A 16,532-nucleotide genomic window follows, 5' to 3' on the forward strand; every position below is an offset into this window, starting at 1 on the left:
GGGAGAAACTGCCCAAAAATAGGTGTGCCAAGCTTGTAGCATCATACTCAAAAAGACTTGAGGCTGTAATTGGTGCCAAAGGTGCTTCAACAAAGTATTGAGCAAAGGCTGTGAATACTTATGTACATGTGATTTTTTTTTTTTTTTTCGTTTTTTATTTTTAATAAATTTGCAAGATTTAACAAACTTCTTTCATGTTGTCATTATGGGGTATTGTTTGTAGAATTTTGAGGAAAATAATGAATTTAATTCATTTTGGAATAAGGCTGTAACATAACAAAATGTGGAAAAAGTGAAGCGCTGTGAATACTTTCCGTATGCACTGTATGTGTAATAAAGTGGAATGACACAGGAAAAAAGTATTGAAGATGCTAAGAAAAAGCAGTTCTCCAAGGCAAGGTAAGGCAAGGAACCAGCTGAAATCCATAAGTAGTTAGAAAGTAATTATACCTCCTATCTGTGCAAATTAATATCAGCTGGGTTATTAAATTGATGTTCTATAAAAAGGCTTTTCGTTACCATGGTGTCACATAAGAAACATCTCATGATGGGTAAAAGCAAAGAGCTCTCCCAAGACCTTCACAACCTTATTGTTGTGAAACATATTGATGGAATCAGATACAGACGTATTTCAAAAGTTCTGAATCTTCCAGTAAGCAGCATTGGGGCCATTATCCGCAAGTGGAAGCAACATCACTTCATCATCAACCGGCCACGGAGAGGAGCTCCTCGCAAGATTTCTGACCAGGGAGTCAGAAGAATAGTCAGAAGAGTAGCCCAAGAGCCAAGGACCACTCGGAAAGAGCTCCAGAAACACTTGGAGGCAGCAGGTACCATCGTCATACTACACACCATATTTGGAGAAGAAATGGCACTGCACATCACCCTAAAAACACTATACCAACAGTGAAGTTTGGAGGTGGAAGCATCATGGTGTGGGGCTGTTTTTCATCGCATGGTACTGGCAGACTTGAAGGAATGATGAATAGAGCCCTTTACTGGGAGATTCTTGAGAAGAATCTGCTGCCATCCACCAGGATGATGAAGATGAGATGTGGGTGGACCTTCCAGCAGGACGGCGGTCCAAAGCATACAGCAAAGGAAACTCTCAATTGGTTTCAGAGAAAAAAAATCAAGGTGTTAGAATGGCCCAGTCAATCACCTGATTTGAATCCAGTTGAACATTTGTGGAAAGAGCTAAAGATCAAGGTTCACAAGAGGGCCCCCCGGAATCTTCAAGATTTAAAGACAATATGTTTAGAAGAATGGGCTGAAATCACACCTGAATACTGCAGCCAATTAATTTATTCATAATTAAAGCGTCTTCAAGATGTCATTACATACAAGGGCTTCTCCACAAAGTATTAAATAAATTTCAGTTAGCGTGTTCAATATCTTTTTCCTGTGTCATTCCACTTTATTACACATAACTTTATTTATAGACTTTAATGTTGTGAATTCTTTACATTTACAGATTTCTTGAGTTAATACTGATGTCTGGTGAAAATTTTATGTGAATAGCCTCATTAAAAATATATTTATTGAAAAAAATGTTGACGCGTTCAATACTTATTTCCCCCACTGTACATTTAAGCATATATATATATATATATATATATATATATATATATACAATATAACAGATTAAAAAGAGAAAAATACAATAGCGCAATAATGTTGTTAGAATATTTTATATACAGATATATAGTTATGTGCAGGTGATGTAATGTATTGAAGAAGAGGTAGGATATGTTAAAGAACATAAATGAAATATAGATATAATGGATTGGATGGATTGAATATTGCACATGGTTGTTTTGACCAAAGGAAAGTATTTGGGGGCAGTTTTAACTGTTCATAAGGTGAATGGCCTCAGGGAAAAACTGTTCCTGTGCCTGGCTGTTCTGGTGCTCAGTGCTCTGTAGTGCAGGCCAGAGGGCAACAGTTTGAAGAGGAAGTGTGCTGGGTGAATGGGGTCAAGAGTGATTTTACCAGCCCTTTTCGTCAGTCTGGATGTGCACAGTTCTAGTAGGGTGGGTAGAGGAGCACCAATAATCCTCTCAGCAGTCCAAACTATCCTTTAAAGTCTTGATGTCTGACTTGGTAGCTGAACCAAACCAGACGTTTATAGACGTTTATGACAGACTCAATGACTGCTGAGTAGAACTGTATCAGCAGCGCCTGTGGCAGGTTGAACTTCCTCAGCTGGCGAATGAAGTACAACCTCTGCTGGGCCTTTTTCAAAATGGAGTCAATTTGGGTCTCTCACTTCAGGTCCTGTGAGATGGTAGTGCCCAAGAACCTGAATGACTCCACTGCTGCCACAGTGCTGTTCAGAATGGTGAGCGGGGTTAATGTTGGGGTGTTCCTCCTAAAGTCCACTATCATGTCCACTGTTTTAAGCGTGTTCAGCTCCAGGTTGTTTTGACTGCACCCTTCTCTATGCAGACTCATCGTCATCTTGGATGAGGCCGATGACTGTAGTGTTGTCTGCGAACTACAGGAGCTTAACAGTGGGGTCCTTGGCAGTGCAGTCATTTGTGTAGAGGGAGAATAGTAGTGGGGAGAGCACACATCCCTGGGGGGCACCAATGCTGATTGTACATGTGCTGAAGGTGAATTTCTCCATTCTCACTAGCTGCTGCCTGTCTGTCAGAAAGCTGGTGATCCACTGACAGATAGAGACGTGAACAGAGAGCTGGGTTAATTTAGTCCATAGGAGAGCGGGGTTGATGGTGTTAAAAGCTAAACTGAAGTCAACAAATAGTATCCTTGCATAAGTCCCTGGTCTGTCTAGATGTTGAAGTATGTAATGCAGTTCCATATTGACTGCATCATCCACAGACCTGTTTGCTCTATAAGCAAATTGAAGAGGATCCAGAAAGTGTTCAGTGATGTCCTTCAGGTGGGCCAACACCAGTCTCTCAAATGACTTCATGACCACAGATGTCAGAGCGATGGGTCTGTAGTCATTAATTCCTTTGATCTTGGGTTTCTTTGGGACGGGGATGATTGTGGAGCATTTAAAGCAGCAGGGAACTTCACACTGCTCCAGTGATCTGTTGAAGATCTGTGTGAAAATGGGGGCCAGCTAGTCAGCACAGGATTTTAGACAAGTGGGTGAAACACCATCTGGGCCCTGTGCTTTTCTTGTCTTCCGTTTCCGGAAGACCCAGCACACATCATCTTCACAGATCTTAAGTGCATGTTGAGTAGCAGGAGAGGGGAGGAGGGTGGTGGCAGGAGGTGTAATGTGTAATTGTGTGCTGTGAAGGTTGGAGTGGGTGTGGGGTGTAAGACTGGGCTTTTCAAATCTACAGTAAAACACATTCAGGTCATTAGCCAGTTGTTGATTCCCTATAGTGTTGGGGGATGGTGTCTTGTAGTTGGTAAAGTCTTTCAGGCTTCTCAACACTGATGCAGGGTCATTAGCTGAAAACTGTTTTTTCAGCTTTTCAGAATAGCTTATTTTAGCCACTCTAATCTCCTTTGTCAGTTTGTATTTGGCCTGATTGTACAAGATTTTATCCCCACTTCTGTAAGCATCTTCTTTGGCCTGACGAAGCTGCCTGAGTTTTGCTGTAAACCATGGTTTGACATTGTTTTATGCTAAATAAGTCCTAGTAGGAATGCACATGTCCTCACAGAAACTGAAGAAAGGTAAAAGTTTGATCTTTTTTTTTTATTATTATTATTATTTAAGCAGATTACTAGATCTGTGTTATGTATGTAAAGGTATTTTTAATATCAGCTCCTGTTTTTAACTTTTATGCTGGTGTGCAGTTGACTGTAGGAAAAAAAGATAGATCTGCTGTGTTCTTAGAACACATGCATTTTACTCAATAGATATGTAGACACACTTTTTTTATACATGAAAATGTACAGATGTTATTGAAGCTCATTATAATTATTATAAGACTATTATTGTTGTCTTTTGATAAAAGTCATGCTGAGCAGCTCAAAAACTGTAGGGAATTGATAGATTTGCTTTGTTCTTATAATGCTTAAAACCTCTACTAAAGTCTCTTTTTAGGTCTGTAGAAATAACAATTTGAAAATATTATTTTTATTTTTAAGATCGTTGATTCAGTGACTAACTCATTTCACACAAGACACTCATTTGTCACCACCTTCTGGCATCACCAGAAATGGTCACTGAACGAATCGTTAAATGGATCTGAATGAATTTTGTTGAACGTAGTCAAAACACTGGAGACTACATTTAAATCCCACAAGCACAGAGTAAAAAATACAATTGTGCACATGCACAATTGTCATTATTGTAATTAATTAAATAATTTATTCAGGATCAGCTTGTGCTCAGTCTTTTATTGTAATGTGTGAAACTGATGCAAGTGCTCCACAAGATGCCCTTTATTTTTGCAGCTAATTTAGCAACATTTTGCAGTTAATTTGGAATACTTGAATCTTTAAAATACTAGAAATACAAGTATATAATACTTATATATTAATATAATACTTATGTGATACTTATATATTAATATTTACTGTAAAATATTAAAACTGCACTGTAATTGTTGGGTCTGTGCAAGCCACCTACTGACAGCCCCCCACTTTTACAATGACTGCTACACCCCTGAGTACCATCTGCCAGTGTCAAAATCATATTGTGCACAAGGTGAGTACAGTCCTTGATGATTCTTTTGAGTTTTCCTCACACGGCGACTCATTCATGACTCTCACTGGATGGACGTTAAAACAAGAGACAATAATACAAGGGAGGGTTTTTACAGTAAGATATAATGGGGCTACAGGCACCCCTTAAGGAAATTTAGCTTTTTTTCTGGTCACAAAATGTATCAAGGTGTAAAAAAAGAATTTATCTTTATTGAAAATTGATGGAGCAACATAATTTGTGTGAAAAAATAACAACGGAAAGTTGTTTTGAATAAAATGAGGTGGTGAGGTAAAAGGCCCCAAGGGGGTTTCAAAGTGATATCATGTAGATACTGGGGCAATAGTTATAGGGCACAATTTGTCAACTTGTGCAAATAATTTTGAGACACCAAGATGCTTTTTTGAGTAACAAATTAAGATGATGCTTACTCAAAATAACTACTTCAGAAAAAAGTAAACCATTTCCTGTTAATTTCAATCACATTTGGCATTTTATTACATCTCAGGTATTCTATAAACAAACTAACCTCTAATATGATTGGATGAGTCAATGTGAGCCCAATTTGAAAATCTTTCATAATAAGTCTATTCGCCCCACTTGAAGAAAAACAAAACAAAAAAACAATGTGTTTAACAGGGGCCTTTAGCCCCTGCAACAGGGGGTCTTCTTTTACCCCAAATAATATCATTTCACTTATTGGACAGTTATTGAAAAATGTTTGATTCAAAGACCTTAAACAAAACTGAAAATGATAAATAAGTATTTTGTTTAAAAAGAAATGTGTTAATTTCAGGGATTTTCATTAGCTATATAAATTTGAAACATTTAAATCTAATTGATAAATTGCCTCAAAATAAACCCATAGACACCTCACACAAAGATATCATGGAACAGGAAAAATGTCCAGTGTATATTGACAAACAGGTGTTTAGGAAAGTGCTGTGGTAGTTTTTGTTGCCATTTAGTGTTTTGGGAGAAAATAAAGTCAATGGAGCCTTTTATCCCATGGAGCATTTAGCCCCGTTGTACCATACGTCATAAATTACAACTTAGTAAATACATTTAGAGCTTTATAGGCTTTGGTCTGTTCTGTTTTATGAGGAAACAGGTTCATTGACATAGAACAGGTCTACCCAATTAAATTTAATGTTGCCAAAAGGAATATATAGAAAACCAGAAATGACAACATTTTAAAGGAGATCTAAATGGTTTTTGACAAAATATAATCTCCTTCTTAAAGGTTGCACTTAATAAGTGCAACAGGAACGGGTCCAGCCACTAAACAGAAAATTACATCAACAGAGTTAATGCTTAAATGAGTTACCCAGATTTTTTTTTTTCTTTTTTTTTTTTCCACTAGATGGTGCTAAAAATGTCATGCTTGATTCCTGCTGAAAGATCTATTACCAAAGCCCAACTTTGTGTATTGGTACTCATTAAATGTTCTGTCCAAGGACAAGACTATGAAGTTCAAATAATGAGTATAGGAAAGTAGTTTTTATATCCAACTGTAACTGACCTCACAGAATAGAGTACAGCAGCACTGCCAGTCTAGTTAAATACGTGCTGCAATTAAAATTATTTATGAAAACTCACTGTACCTGATCTAAAATACTGTCCTCCAGCTCTGATAGATTTAATACAGTTCCAATACAGTGATTAAATATTGCACAATGCACCACTAATGAATCTGAAGGAGTGATCCAGGCCATATATGAATGATTAAGCTGTTATATGGAAGCGCCGTGTGTGCTTCTGACCCTTGCATGAATTCTCTGAACAGCTCTGGTTACAGCTTAAATCTCCCTGTGTTTATCTTGTGGCGGAAAGAGGGGGATGAATGCTAGAATGCTCTTATCATAACCTGGCAACATTTGAGGGTCAGATCATTTGGAGGAAGACTCATTTTAGCAAGAATCAGGTCCAAGCAGAGTTTGTGTCATTCATTCTCTTGGATACAAAGGTGCTCTCAATAATAAATAACATAACTACATGTTGAGTTTAATATCTGTAACTATGAGTGTATCTGGGCCTTGTGCTCAGGTCTCTGCACAAACCAGTCTACTACTTAAAGTCAGGATATCACAAAAAGTCCTGACCCCACAAGCTTAACATGCCCCTATTAATAAAACAATAAACATGGAATAAGTCACACGATCCACCCCCATTTCTGTCGGCAACATAAGCAGGGTCCACCCCCGAGAGAGGCCTTCCCTTTTAACCCCTTATCAATATGGCTTCACATACACATACAAACCATGCTCGAAACACAATCACAAGCTCACTACAAAGGCTGGTCACTATTTTAAGCCATCAAAGTCAAATAAAGTTACACAGGGAAAGCAGGGACATTTTTCCACTCATATCTGGGCATTTCAAAAGAGCCACTGTAAGTCTTTATTTATGCTTGCCGTATGTGATGTCCTAGAGTGTTTGAAATTGAAGCCCTGCCACAGAAGAGGGGGGCCTACTGGGTCCCAGACACCCAATACCCCACGTGCTGCAGGCTCAGATTGAAGAAAAAGAGCACAATTGGATTAGATACCAAAATATGAGCGGTGTTTGTTTTAATCAGTCTGGTGACACAGGGAGCTTTTGAAAGCACTGGGGAGAGAGAGTTAAGGCAGAGGGAAAGGGGAAGGGGAGAAGGACAGCTGTCCTTCTGGTCTGATACTGCATTTGGAGACAGGGGCCTGGGGGATGCGGTCTGGGGGGTGGTTGGCCACGGAAGGGTCACAGCCAGGACTCCACTTGTGGGGACATTACCTTGCATGCATGAGTGTATGAGTGTATGGATAACTAAACATTGAGAGTTTTTTTTTCCTTCCAGAGAACATTTTAATTACTGGGGGACAATGAGGGAACCTAGCATGCTATATATGTGTCAGTATATAAGATATCATTTCTCATTATGTTTACCTTAACAGACTCCTATTCCTCTGGGATGGTAGTTAAAGCACAAGAATGAAAGACTCTGCTGGATAGACTTCACCTGTGGATCTGATTGCTTGCTTGTGTTGATCTTTTCTGTAGTCTACAGTATACGGAGAACCAAGCAGTTGAACTGGATGACTCTTGGTAAGGGTAATGGAGAAGATAAAAAAGGACAGATTGAATCACCACCTACCCATTCAGGTTGCCTCATATGCATGCCACTTTATGAAGTTCAAATTATTTATTGCTTTGTAATTACCAGAAATATTTCAGTTTTTAGGATCTTTCTCAGCAGTCTACATTGAGGACTTCACTGTGACCGTGGGCTGTGTGCCAGATGCAATTGCAGGGTAGGGGGTAAACTGGTGCTCTGTAGACTTTGCCCCAGGCCTAAACCACCTCAGCAGTCCAGAACTCCCAGAATTCCAGTTTAGGTTCCGCTGGCTGTAACGGAATCCCTTTCTTGGAAGTCTAAATCCAGCTGCTGCAGAGCTTCAATAAATTAGATTTTCTGCACTGCTTCAGGGATGTAGATCTCCATAGCACTGCTGGGCATCGGTGTCTTCATCATTACTTCCTAGAGATTCAAATGGATTGGTTGGTTTGTCTTGGCTGATTTGTTTGTATTTATAGGCTGATGTGTGATATTTTGGTAGAAAAACAGTATGGCTTATCTGCTGCTACAAAAATGGCTAGTCTGTTCAAGAATCTTTTTTATCCTTTTAAATGCATTCCGCTATTTAGATGAATTTGTCTCTCTTATGAATTGAAGTAATATGACAATGGCTTCAAACACAGGGGAATAGGAGGAGTGTTTTTATTGTTGTTATTATTATTATTATTATTATTATTATTTGTATTTGTATTACTAAAAAGATCAGAGACATAGTTGATCATAGTTGATATCTTCATGCTAATAAAGCTAGATATTCATGATAAAATTAGTTTACCGTATTCCAATTTTCCCAATATTGATTTGATTCTATGGATTCATCAGTTGCATGTAAATGAAATGGGATTTTTTTTTTCTTCTTCTTCTTTCTAAGCATATTTCTATACTGTTTAAAATTTTCAGCGGAAGAGAAGTCAAATGCACTTGTTTTCAGTGTTTCTGAATGGATACAATTCTTTCTCTCTCCTTATGTCTTTGTTGTTGTGTGAAAGACATACTGCAAATGGAGCATTAATGTCATGTTGCTTTCTTGATCGGCATCTGCTTCCCATTGCTGGGTGCAAAGTATTTCCAAACAGTTTAGGTTTTGATTCCACAAGTGTCTATCTCAAGGTCAGCCGCTGTCTTGGAGGGAGGATTGAATTCACATGAAATGGTAACAATATTCATGTTAGGTTGTGTGATGTGGTTCCTCATTCACTCAGTCTCTCCTTAGAAGTGACTTGTGGATGCTTTTGAGTATTTCAATGTGAATGTCTTTATTGCTGTTGGAAGAGCTTTAGTAGCCTAATAAAAATATGTTAGCTCTCCCTGTTTTCCCCCCTCTGTGTGTGTATTTGAATCCCAGTGTAGGATGCCAAAGTGGGAAGGTGGTGTGTGTGTGACATTTGTTTTAGGTTGCACACTAATAATTATGAGGGTATTATGCTGTAAATGTGGTTTATGATGACAACCCTAGTGTCCCTGTAATTCAAACAGCTTTAAAAACATACTAAACAATTTTGTTGTTGTTGTTGTTTGTTTTGTTTTATTTATGTAAAAATGCAAAAAATGTTTCTGTGAGGGTTATAGGTTTAGGTGTAGGGTTAGGGGATATAATACTGTATATAGTTTGTACAGTTTAAAAATCATTATGTCTATGGAGAGTTCTCATAGTGATAGGAGTAACTATATGTGTGTGTGGGGGGGGGGGGGGGGGGCTAGTTTAAGTGGTTTACGAGTACATTTTTTTAGGTTACAAACTGGTATTACAAGGGTATTATGCTATAAATGTGGTTTATGAGGACATTTCTTGTGTCCCCATAATTCAAATCACTTTAAAAACATACTAAATGATGTTTTATTGAAAATGTAAAAATGCAGAAAGTTTTTTGTGAGGGTTAGGTTTAGGAGTAGGGGTAGGGTTAGGGGATAGAATCTATAGTTTATACAGTATAAAAATCATTATGTCTATGGAGAGTCCTCATAATGATAGCTGCACCAACGTGTGTGTGTGTGTGTGTGTGTGTGTGTGTGTGTGTCCATGTGTTATTACGAATGTCTGTGTACCCTTTGTGCAAGAATAAACCATGTCCTGTGGATGAACGAATTCGATACTCACGCAGGAGATAGACATAAATGCATATGAAAGGTTGTATTATGACCAGCGGGTGGTTCTGTGAGGGGTCAGAGTGCGTGTCCAGTGCCTCGGGGCATCAGGATGAGGAAAGGCTTCGTGGGGCGTGAAGATGTCCCACGCTGTTCCTGTGCTGTCGAGCTTGTAAAGCTGCCACAGTCTGGCGTTGTGTGCCCACAACCAAAGGCCACGGGCCAAATGTAGGTCATTATCCTGTCTTGTAATGCATTGTAGATTTCAAGTTCATAAAACCACACACGTATTCCTCCCGGACTTTCCTCAATCGTTAAACTGCTCTTTTTGAAATGTATGTTGTTAAGCGCTTGATATTGTCAAGTTTTGCAGTGGTGCCATCAACAACACACGGAACGTTAAGAGCGATTTATGTAGGTTTTTCTCGGATTTCTGGCTTACGCTGCTAATTGAAAATAAGAGTATTAAATGCCGTTTTCTTCTATTGAACCTTGAAATCATACGAATTTTCAGATCGGGTTTCAAACTTGCAACCTTTTGATTTTAAATTATTATTATTATTATTATTAATTGACGTTAAAATCGCTACACACAAAAATAACATGAAATTATATAAATTAAACGAATTCAAGTTAAATTCTGTACTACCAATATTTTAAAAATACCAAAATATATCATATATTTTACGCGAAATATTGTGCATACTCATGTAAAAATATAGTCTATAGTAGGCCTAATGTTTATAAATAGAATCGCCTTCATTCTTCATATGATGGCTTGAGAAAGACAGCTGTTACGACCCCCCCAAAAACAACCTTTGGGTAGTTTTGGATTTTTATTGTATTTTTTTATTATTTATTTATTTTTGTTATTATATATATATATATATATATATATATATATATATATATATATATATATATATATATATATATATATATTTTTTTTATTCTCTATTGCTCCATTCAGTCATCTCCTAATTCGGTTGTTTAAATAATAGCTAGGCAACTAGATAAGCGTTCAAATTAGAAAGCAAGAACCCAGTTGAGCAGAAAGAACAGATTTTCTCAACTTAAATATTGCTTGTTGAACACTTGCTTGTATTTTTAAGATTGTCATAAAAAGAATATTAGGCCATAAATAAAATTACACAGGAATGATAAGCCAACATGTAAAGAATGCATATAGACTAGGTTTAACCATTAAATATAATTTCTTTAGCCTCCTTACAGTATTAAAAATATATTTACAGTAGGCCTACTTTGGGGGAAAATCTATAATAAATATTATAGATCTATTATAGTTCTCACTTTAGAAGAATGGGAAACGTTTTTATTTTTTTTTTTTTTTTTTTTTTATTGATTTCATTTTTAAAATTAAATAAATTAGACGAAGAGAGGCCTCGATAATTCCCATTCGCTTTTTAAACATTCTGTATTCGACTATTAGCCTGCTACTGCAGAAATGTGACAGAGAACCTGATTGTTAATACGCGAACAGTAGGCTTAAATCTTCTATTGGCCGCTTTGCTATGACTGATGATGACTTCCACAGAACAGACTGAAAACTGGCATGGATTTAACAACATGCTTTGAAGCGACATGACCACTCATTCGTTTATCGGTGACAGTTTAAAAGGGCTCTTTCTATCCCGCGTACACATGACTCATGAAACAACCAAAATGCTTGTGTCGAAAATAATGGTCTGTTTTATTTTGGAAACTAAGATGGGTACGAAAGAATGATGCTACAGTCACAAAATGTTCAAGACTGTAAATTATTCTTGTTTTCTAGCTCGCAGAAATTTCATGGTGTTATTTTTACATCGATCAAAAGTATTATTATCTTATCTGTACTTTCCCAGCAAAAAATGGGCTTCCAAACGAAGACACTATGTCAAAAAAGCAAAAGAAACATCAGAGTAATAAATGTTATACTGCCTGTAATGTGCAAGTTAATGAAAAGCTTCGAAAAAAAAGCCTGTAGGTTTCCATGGGACACTTTAAACTTCCTTCTTGACATATGCATGGGATGCCAGGAAAAGGGATCTCAGGAGAGAGTGCCATAGACATTGGCACATGCTACATTAAACTCTCCTAATATTGTTAAATAAAATAAATATTAGAAGTAATCTTGAATACCATGTTTGACAGACCTTTATGGATTTAGGGCAAGGTGAAGTACAAATTGCATGCCAGAACAATTACATTTAGAGATGTTAGAAGACAGATGTTAGGACAGGACAGGGTGCTTAAGGATTTATTTATTTATTTATTTTTTGGCTTCTTAGAGCAGAGGTCCTGCATGGGACAGAGGAGAGTAAAAGAGTGGGATGCTTAGCCAACTCTTCCGGATTTAGTCATATCTGAGGAGAGGGTCCCTGCCTCAGGCTGCAGCTATAAAAATCCCATGGCTGAACATCTGAGCTTTAGAATCTTCTTTATGGTCATTGTGTGAGCAACTTTAATTGAATCAGAGCCACAGGTCACAGAGACTCTGTGCCACCAGCTCCCCCCGTTCTGTATAAACACATTTAGGGATTATTTATTTTTTAGCTGTAGCATCGTCCATGGCAGCCAGGTTAACTGATACCCAGATGGTTTCGCTGAGGAGCCTGTTTACGGATTCCTGCAGTCAGAGAAAAGCGAGGATATGTCGGAATGTCGCTGATTAGAGTTACTCAGCTCTGTATCTAGTAATGATATGACCTCTGCATGAGGAAAAATGTTTTTCAGGCCTGCAAAACCAGCTCTATGTTTATACTCCCTGTTCTGCATAGCTACATTTTCTGTTGTTTGATGGATGGATGAGTGAGTGAGATGAGTGGGCTTTTATAATGCATTGGCTGAGAGGAAGTTCAGAAGGTGCCACTGAGAAAAACATGGCCTCTATACACTTTTTGTATTGCATAAATGTTAACTTTGACTTTGAAAGTCATCATTGCATCACCTTTTGGTAATGTAGTCATCTCAGACCCTGTTAATCTCATGGAGACTGGAGTGGCTGTGAAAGTGTTTGGGGTTGTTGGGAGGACAGTCCGTCTGTTCATACCCAATATCCCTCACACGCACACACATACATGCTGGCCCGCTCAGAGTGCTTTTCTGAAACATACTCCCGCTTCCCAGACTCCCTCTGTCATGTGTTATGACCCAGAGGTCGCAGCTGTCAATCAGAGCTTCAGCTTCAGCTGGCCATCAAACTGCTGGACAGAGAGAGTGGGAGCGAGAGAGAGGAAGAGAGAGAAAGAGACATCAGAGGAAAATCCATCCTCTTTTTATCTCTTTGCATGCAGGGCATATAATTAAATTACTGCCCTTCCCTGCCCTTTCCCTTCACATATACCAGTGCAAACATTATCAGTTTGTGAATTTGATTGTTTAACAGCACAGAGGTTGCCCTGTTTAAACATAACTAATGCTGGTCTTGAACAAATTAAATCCTAATCCCTAAATCATCCCCAAAAAGTGTAGAGTGCATGTTCTTAAGGGGGAGAAGTCCTTCACTCTTCAGAGCCTTAAACGTCTTAGGCATGATTTTGTATTTATATTAAGTGTCCAACTTAAAGTTTGATGTGGATTGTAGTTATGAAATGAATGGATTATATCAACACTCAAAAACTGATCTTGTTCTTAATATTGAAATTTTGTATCTTCCTGGGAACAAATAAAGCAAGAAGAGAGAGGGATAGAAAGGCCAGTATTGTGTCAATTGAGGATCTTATCTCGGTCACATCCAACTCTGCTCTTTCTGCTCAGAGTTGAGCAGAAATGGGTGAACTGGGAGAGAAATAGAGGGAGAGAAGGAGAGGGGTAGAAAGAGAGACTATGGGCCACATACTGGACTGATTTCCTGCATGGGGTCATGCCAGGGACAGGTTCAGCCGCCCCAGGTTCAGGAAACAAGAGTGGCCACAAAGCCACAGCAAGCAGGGTCAGCCGTTTGATGACTTATCAGAAATCGAAAAGGCTGCAAGAGATTTTCAGGTGGGAAAATATTGGTGCTTCATCCTAATCTTTAACCTGAGTTTTGATGACTGGGGTTCTGGGGGTTTGGGTTTAGTGGGTCTTTTAATAAGGAGACTTGATCTATCAATCTGTCAGACAGCGCTTTGTCAACCCAACATCAAAGTGTGTCTAGTTTCACATTTTAGAATTTGTCACTTCTCTTTAATGGGCAATCAGATCCTATTCAGTTACATATATTAATTGAAATTTATGAGGAGACCTACTTGAATTTACAATCATTAATATGCCAGCACTACTGTATTCTGAACATATTTGTGTGGTGTTTGCTCTTAAAATGGCAGCTGATCTGTTTGATCAATAGAAGGAGGCCACATTCCCTTCTGCTTTCCTGCAGATGCAAATTATATGGCTATGGTTGTGTGCAAGCCAACCCTATCAAAAAAAAAGTCAAGAGCTAGTTCCTGAGGCCATCCAGTTCTGGAGTACATTTTCTCCACTGGGTTTTTGATTGCATGAACATGCCATCACCTCAGGCTAGAGTAAAATGTTCTCTTTGAGATTTCAGACATTTAACCTCCTTGTGCAAGAATCACAAAACTTGTTGAAAGCTACTGGCTCAAACAGAAACTTGTCTCAAACACAACAAAAGTTGTCCAGAGTGCATTTATTAGCATTAAAAAAATACATATTGAAGTTCAAAGAGTAGATGTAGACAGAGTATATATTTTTAAATAGGCATAATTGTTATGATCATCACCATTAGCAGCATGCATTCTACATTCACTTATTAATAAATTAAACATTTATAGTGTTTTTAGGATCTGCCTATTTACTCTGTTACACCAACTTTACACTACATTATTTACTTCACAGCTGATGCTTGTTTTTTACACATTTATCATGTTCACTTTGCCTTTACATGACCAGCACATGCATAAGATCAGTAGCTTTAGTTTAATTGGGCAGACAGCGTGCTGTGGTCCTGTCGTGCACAGGGTCTCCAATTTGCGCCCATGTTTCTAGAGCTCCCACAACATCCTAATCTAAGTCATGTTCTTCATTAATTGGGTTACAAACATGCCACTGCAACCACGAGCGTCAGTCTGGTTTATAGCGGTCATGTCTTTTTGATTAACCTCTGCTCGGTAATTAATGGTGGTTCCTCTGCCTCTTTTTGTATCACCGTAATGAAAGACAGCGTTTTTATTCTAACTTTACCATCTTCATCTAGTCTGTGAATGGCTCAGTCTGGGCCATTGCTAAAAGGTTTCAGCAAATTCGGTTTCCTCTTTTGCCCTTGTTTATAAATAATTATTCATTTGAATCTCCTTTACCTATTATTTTGAATATTATACTGAAACCCCAATAACCAAAATAAAAATAAAAAAGCTGTTAGATTCTTCAAAGTATATGCAACAATTAAAATCTTTCCTCAGAATCTGAGATTTATGTTTAGTCTTAACCAGCAGCATCATAGAATCGATTCGTTTTTTTTTTTTTTTTTTTTTTTATTTGCGAAAAACTCAAGTGAAACAAAGCCGCTTGTCAGGGGAAGTGATATCTGCCCTGTCTTTTAGCTTGGTAAATTCAGCACAGAATAAAACAGTAGGCTACTTATGTTGGCTGACGAGGCAAATGGACTAATGTTTACACTTGTCCGTCAGGTTGGCTCCGTGATCCTTATAGATATCCAAAAAACTGTTAGACATCATGGAGAGCAGTGCGAGCACCGTATAAGTGCTATATGTTTAGAGATGGATTGCAGAGATTGGCGCAGCCACACCATAATCAACCGTTTTGAATTTCTTTGATTTATGGATGTCCAAACTCAACCAAAACTTTGCAACTCCACACTGGAAGATGAATTGACAACACTTTGGACATCGGCACGTGAGATGTGTTTGCTTGTTCGTTTTGTATCAATTCGGAGTCTACAAAATGTTCCTAAACCTTTGAATTGATAAAAAAATAAAAAATAAATAAATAAAAAAATATATAAATAAATATGTAAAAGATAATTGGGGAATAAATGTATCTCCTGGGTTGGATTTTTATTACCTAAACTGATAATAATAATAATAATAATAATAATAAGAAGAAGAAGAAGAAGAAGAAGAAGAAGAAGAAGAAGAAGAAGAAGAAAGAACATTCTGTATGTGACATTTTCTCCTGAAAATTTAAAAGGTAGCTATAGGTGGTTTGCTCCAGACCTTTAGGTCTCTCTCTCTCTCTCTCTCTCTCTCTCTCTCTCTCTCTCTCTCTCTCTCTCTTATATATATATATATGTGTGTGTGTGTGTGTGTGTGTGGGCAGGTTTAAGTGGATTACGAGGACTTTTTTTTAGGTTGCAAACTGGTAATTACAAGGGTATTATGCTATAAATGTGGTTTATGATGACATTTCTAGTGTCCCCATAATTTAAATCGCTTTAAAAAACATACTAAACGATGTTTTATTGAAAATGTAAAAATGCAGAAAGTTTTTTGTTAGGGTTAGGTTTAGGGGTAGGGTTTAGGGTTGTGTGTGTGTGTGTGTGTGTGTGTGTGTGTGTGTGTGTGTGTGTGTGTGTGTCAATTTTAGGACTGAAGTTGTATTCTTTGCCACAGGGATGGTAAAAATTGAAAAAATAACAGGTGGGTTAAAGTTATTTTTATTCTAAGGTGAATGTAAATTCTCTGTAATGTTTTATAATCATGGACTTTAAATAAGCGGTTGGATAATATTAATTAT

The sequence above is a fragment of the Myxocyprinus asiaticus genome, chromosome 33, assembly GCF_019703515.2.
Source record: "Myxocyprinus asiaticus isolate MX2 ecotype Aquarium Trade chromosome 33, UBuf_Myxa_2, whole genome shotgun sequence".
Taxonomy (NCBI): domain Eukaryota; kingdom Metazoa; phylum Chordata; class Actinopteri; order Cypriniformes; family Catostomidae; genus Myxocyprinus; species Myxocyprinus asiaticus.